We start from the raw sequence: 6,445 nt of genomic DNA on the forward strand, positions 1-6,445 counted from the left end.
TTGTGTAAGTACTATTTGCATGAAAGAAGGCTTTCATGTTCAGGTTCCAGAACTATCTTCTCATACTAGCCATGTAGGACATATTAGTAAAAATGTATATGAACAGCAGGTTTTTAAAATAAAAGGATGTGTGCTACCAAGAAACACAGACAGCCTGAATTAAGGGTCATTGTCTTAAGTTCTTCTTCAAAGAATTTTTCCATGACTTCCAAAAGGACTTAGGTGTGAGCAGAGACTTCAATGTTAGACTCAATATGAATTATGTATTCATTACTATAGAAAGAATGATATAACAGGTATTTTAAGAAAAGTGAGAAAGTAAGAAAGCCTTGTGGGTTTTCTAAGTTCATGTTAGATACCTAAAATCATGTAACAAAACCAGCTCACAAAACAACAAATCCCCAAAGTGGCCATTTGCCTGAGCCTTTGAACTGGAAATCAGTATGTATGCAATACAGAGGTTAGAACTGGTTCACAGGTGGTTATATTTCCATGCCCTGCCAAGCCTCTAGGGATTAGAGTTATTATACTCCATATAAACATCTTTACTCTTCAACCACAATACCCGGGAAAGTGCCAATAAAAGAAATCTATCATGGTTTATCATCCATCTTGTAGTTGCTTTAAAGTAAAGATACGAAACTAGGACATTTGCCATTAAGCTTATAATCAGATATGTGCTAGCAAAATGCATTTTGTGTCAAGACAATTATTTTCTGTTCACCAGTAAAATACTGGCATAGGGCCTTTCTCTGCCTAATTCCCTTAAACCTTTAGTTTTAAGTTGTGCATTAGAGTACCTAATTTCAGGATACAGGTATTTGCTGATACTAATTATTGCATACAATGAAGAAAACGGAACTCTTCTAAAAAAAACAATGCTTAGGGTTTCCACAGTGATTCATTAAGTTTTGTTTTGCGTTGTGCTGCCTTTTTTTTTTTTTTAAGAGAGAGAAAGAGAGAGAGTGAAAAGAAATTATTGGCTTATATCGATACTTATTTTGTTTTTAAGGCTGACAGAAGGTCACCGTTAAGTTTTATGGCAAATGCTAAGTATTATAGTTACATAATGCACCAATAGTCTTAGAAGTCTCTCATTTACATTAAACTTTATCTTAGCCTGTAAGTAACTGTATGTACTACAACTAAACCAGCCAGTTTTGTAAGGCTGATTAGCTCTACTCCCTTGTGTTAAAAAAATGTAAAGAGTACTTTAAGTACTACATAAAGACAAAAGCATACTATTCCAAAAGAGGCTGGCAGCCCATGACTTATATTCCCACATCAATGCAAGGGGTCTTTCCACCTCAAATGTAAGTATTTAAATGAGAGATGCACAAAGTTAAACACTTGCAAGCATGCATTACCTGAACCCAGGGGCTGAAGAGCCTCTAATACAGTGAAGTTTAAGAGCATTTCACTCAAACTGGATTGTTTCCTCAGTCTGATAAATCAAGGTGCAAGCACTACAAGGTCACAGCATTTGGTGAACTATTCAAATCAAATAAGCTTCAAACACTTCACAATAGCAAGCACACAAATTATGTAAACTAACTTCATCAAAGTTTAAACACTTATGACACTGATAGAGACAAGTCAGCAATAATTTAGTAGACAGTGATTTAACTGTGTTGCTTGTCTAAAAAGTTACTTTTAAGCAATGGCACACTCATACACTTAGAAAGTCTGCAGGCGATCTCAATCCCAGCCTACATACAGTAATTCTTCAAATGCAATAGGAAAAATACATTGGGCTTCTGTACCATGCCCACTCTATTTCATTCCGATGCTGAATTGCACATGTACTTACATTATAAACATTTAGCTGTTTGGATGATCACACTAGTCCTTGAGATATTTTCCTTTCACAGGAAAAAGAAAAAATCCCTTTACTTCTTCCAGCCTTAAATATTCACCACCTGGTTCATGCAGCCTCCTTGAATCACACACACAGCCTTCAAAGTCAATCCAATAAGCAGCCAGAAGCTGTCTGGTCTGTGTGTGTGTGTATGTGTGTACGCGCGTGTGTATGTGTGTGTTCAGCGTGGAGGAGGAGAAAGTGGCTGAGCTGCTGGTCGGATTAAAAGTAACCGGACTCGTCCCGAAAGCGTCCAGGAAGGAAGTGACAGCAGGCGAATGGGAAAAGGCGAGCAGCTCACAGCCTTTGTAACATCGCGGAGGGAAGGGGGAGGCGAGGAAGGGATTCAAACTAGACGCCTGATGAGGTGTCCTTTTCTGCTTAGCTCCCTCTTCCTCCCTTTTCTTCTCCTTCTCCGTCTCTCTCCCTCTCTCCCACAATCCCAAACGAATGACTCTCTCCTCCCGAGCTGGAGAAATAATCAGTTTCACTCCTGCAAAAAGGGGGCGGGATCAGATCCCGAAAGCGTTTTAATAAAACAAACATAGAGCAGCAGCAGCGGCAGCAGCTCCCTTCCTTGCCCCTCTAGTCTAAACTAGATTGATAAATTACTCCACTACACTACTTTAATTATGTATATGGTATGCAGAATAAATCACTGAACATCAGCACCTCAATCAAGCACTTTTTAAATGATAATTGCATCTTGGGTGAATCAATCTTTCCATTCCTGACATTTTGCTAATTTTAGTTGTACGGTGGGGGTAATGGCATATGCCACACGCAAACCTAATGACAATCCTTTATCCCACCGCGCGGGGACGGCGCGGCGCGGCGCGGCGAGGCGGTGCGCGCTCCCCCGCGCCAGTCCCGGCAGGGCGGCGGCAGGGCGGCGGGACCCGCGGCGTAGGCTGGGGGGGGCACGGCCCGGGGCAGCGCCGCCGAGCCCCGGGGCAGGGCAGGGCCGGGCAGGGCCGCCCGCTGCCCCGCAGCCGCCCGGCCGGGGGAGCGGCGGGGGCCCCGCAGCGGCCCCGCTCCGCGCCGCCGGGAGCGGGGGGCGCCCAGCGGGGGCAGCGGACCCGCCGCCGGCGCCGCTCGTCCCCGCATCCCGCGGAGCGGAGCGGGGCCGCCGCCCCCCGACTCTCGCAGCCCCGCACCTCTGCGGGCTCCGTCTCCGCGCCCCCCCCGCCAGCGGGGCAGCCCAACTTGCACAGCTCGGCGGGCTGCGCAGCCGCTGCCCCCGGGCGGCCCGCAGCGCCCCGCGCCGCGTAAGGGGCACCGTCCCCGTCCCCGTCCCCGCGGGGAGCGCTGGGCAGCGCCACTCCCGCCGCCCCCTCGCACGGGTCCCGGCCGCGGCCGGCTGCCGGAGACGGTCTCTTGTCAGACTCACCCGCAGAAATGCAGCATTACCAGCGCTCGGTGCGAAAGGACGGGCCTTTTTTTTTTTTTTTTTTTTTTTTTTTAATAGGTTCGTTTGGTTTTAAAACCGGACTGAAAAGGCTGTACTGTATGGGAGCTCAAATCCAAATTAAGCACATGCAATAATCTGTGAGTGCAACTAGACTTTGCAGATACTTCTTTAAATTTCTATGTAGAGAGCCAACTTGTACGGTCCTTTCGGAGCAGCAGAGTTTATAAAGGCACAGACTATTATTTTTATGATAGATTAAGGTACTGGAAATAGGAACAGCACATGTGATAAAACCTAACAACCAAATTCAAACAACAGTGATAAATGTATATCTGGTTCACGTTAATACAAGTCCTTGGTCTCACAGTCTTTTTCCCCTATAAACATCTCATTGGGCCACTGACCTACTTCCAAAGTTCTGTGTCTGACAGTGAATAAATGCCTTTTCGATTCAACTGCACTTCTTAAACCATAGATGCTCAAATCACGGTCAGAGCAAAATGAAGCTCAGACAGCGCTAACAAGCACCCTGCAGTTGCTCTCAGTGCAGTTCCTGGGAGAATACCCTTCAGGGACTTTGGGTCTACATCACGCCCTACCCTGCCTTGGGGAGATTTAGATGGAGAGCGGACAACTCTCAATGGACAGACAGTTACATGCTGTAAACACACCCACAACAACAACAATAATAGCAGTAATACTGATGTGCCTAGAGCCACTAGGCAGCCAGACATGAGCCAAGCACATTTCACACGGTGGTGAGAGGCACATATGCTCGGCAGTGTCAGCAGCGGAGCCCGAATACTGTCGGGGAAGAAATACTTTCTCAGCCTCAGGTTTGGCATGAAGTGCAGCTGGGGAGAAATCTGGAACAGTTGCATGGGTTGTACCCTTGCTATACCTCTTCTGCAGACAATTTTCGTCTCCCAGTGCAGCACCCAACTATCCAGTAATATTCACATTTTCTTAGTGGAAGAAAGAGAAAACTGTGCTAAGATTTCACACTTTTCTGCTTTAATTGAAAACGACTGTCATCTGCACTATTTTGTGCAGGATATGTAAGTTTTCAGGTTTCTGGCTAGCTGGTAACACAGCCCTTCAAATGGCAAGACAGAAAACGAGCACCATCTTATTTTGAAAGCAATTAATAGGGTAGGCAATATTTCAGAAAATAAAAGTATAGAGCAGCCTAGCACATCTACTACACCTCCGTGTGGGCACTTGTGGCCTAATCTTTAAATAGTTGTGACCTTCACATACTGGAGTATCTTAAAGCCATGCCAAGTTTTTGTCACCAGTACGATTCATCAAATCCATGTAAAGGACACCTCGATTTCTAAAACAGGGTTCGGATGCTAGATGGACAAACACATAAAGGGAGGGATCAGGCTTTCTCACTCATCTCAGCAATAAGATAAGGCAGGAATTTATGCATTATGTTTTGAAGCATTTAGGATTTTTTTCCCCTCTTTTCCTGCATTTAATTTTAAAATCTGGAATAATTTCAAACAGTGAAAAACCTTTGTTCTGGTGTCTGTACTTGTACTGATGCTCCGCAAATGCACCCTTTTCATATTTCTGGCACGAGACTCAAATCTACTCTTTTCTGCTGTCCACAGGTCATGTGCAGGTCTGCTGACAATTTTTTTTTTTTATTAATCCACCACCTGAGGCATGCAACGTCGTAAACAATGAGACACCAGTCAAAATGTAATAATTGCAAAATCAGATCACCGAAGTTTTATCAAAGAATGAAGTGTGTATCCAAGTATCTCTTTCCCTTATAAGTGTGATTATCTCAAGGTAACATTTCCTTTGAAGATGATTATCAAAGTCCGTTTTTGTTCTTTTGTGGATGCAGAACGTATCTTTCCCTTAGGAGAAATGAGATTGCCAGCTTACATCTTTTAATGCCATTTAAACTGAAAAGCAGTAAGGTTACTATGAAATGATCCACCTCCTTTGCATCTTAACCCTGGGGTGGCTCGGTTTCTATTTTCTGTTTAAAGTTCTGCTCAACCCCACTCCACTCCACGCCTCGCTCTCTTCCACCACCTCCCTATTTGTAAGAGCAACACAGTGTAACACTTCTTCCCATGTCTGGCTGCTTTTAAACTTGGCCCACGCTGGGTGCAGTGCTTGAAGTGAGCTTTACAAAATTATTTTAAAGTGAGCTGGGGCGGTTGCCACAGCAACCCACCCTGAGAGAAATCGAGGCTATAGATTAATCTACCCCACAAGATTATTCAACAGCACTGTATTTGTTCTTCATTCATTCAGAATATTCCCTCAATCCATATGCTTTTATAATGAACAAAAGATGTAAACTCAGATAATTTCAGAGATAATAGGGTATATATTCCAGGAGCACAATTTAGATGCTTTGTAAGTCACTGCAAAGAGCTGAAATGTACGTGATTCTTCCCAAAATCATTTAATTGCAAAAAAATATTTGCAAGGTAGGCACAGCTGACATACGAACTTTAAATAAAATGGTATGCCATTACTAAAATGGTGTTATACATATCAAGCAACGATTACAGAAAGCTTTTGTCACAGGTGTACCTGTAAGTACATAACACGGCAGAGCTTGCTCTCCAGGCTTTGCTTTTAACATTAAACTCAAAACAATAAATAGTACCTTGTAATATTAAATGCAATAAATATTAAACACTCACCACATACACCCTCTTTATTGTCAAAATCATCCGCCTCCAATGCTTTACTTAATCTTTCCCATAGTAGTTACTTCACAGTTTACAATTCTTGTTCGGCACCTTGGATGTTTAAAAGCACAAAAGTAGCGTGTTATTAAAATGCAAGCTTACAGTACTTAGATATATTTAAAGAGATTTATGAAACAATTTCTACGAAAAGAATACGAGCCTTCACTGATGTGCACTTAGGCCTAAAAGGGATGTCACTTGTAAGTAGCTTGACGTTTTCAGCACCTGTAATAAACTCCACCTGAATCCCACCTTGGGGAGGAGGCTACGCTGTCCATAAAATCACACAGCTATCGGCTTTGGGACATGCAGATCCTCTGGTCGCTACTTGGAAAATGACTCATCTTTTATGTGCATTTTGGAGCGCGCGGCTGTCCCGCTGTTAAACAAAACCCAGTTAAAAGTCCAGGCCAAACGTGAAAAGGCTATTGCTGGGCATATTAATTTCTT

General features: G+C 43.7%; 1 protein-coding gene across 13 annotated transcripts in view; it reads right to left on the minus strand.

Moving 5' to 3' along the window:
- Positions 1 to 2,732, minus strand: part of MEF2C (myocyte enhancer factor 2C) — a 128,386-nt gene extending 125,654 nt beyond the window's left edge. For 2 of the 13 annotated variants that reach the window (XM_056325191.1, XM_056325195.1), the window contains exon 1: positions 1,811 to 2,373. The gene's annotated coding sequence lies outside the window, so the exon portion shown is untranslated. Of the gene's footprint in view, positions 1 to 1,810 lie in introns of all 13 variants that reach the window. The other 11 variants (XM_056325192.1, XM_056325200.1, XM_056325189.1 and 8 more) reach the window with 11 other exon arrangements.
- Positions 2,733 to 6,445: the final 3,713 nt, after the last annotated feature.

Source organism: Falco biarmicus, chromosome Z, assembly GCF_023638135.1.
Source record: "Falco biarmicus isolate bFalBia1 chromosome Z, bFalBia1.pri, whole genome shotgun sequence".
NCBI lineage: Eukaryota > Metazoa > Chordata > Aves > Falconiformes > Falconidae > Falco > Falco biarmicus.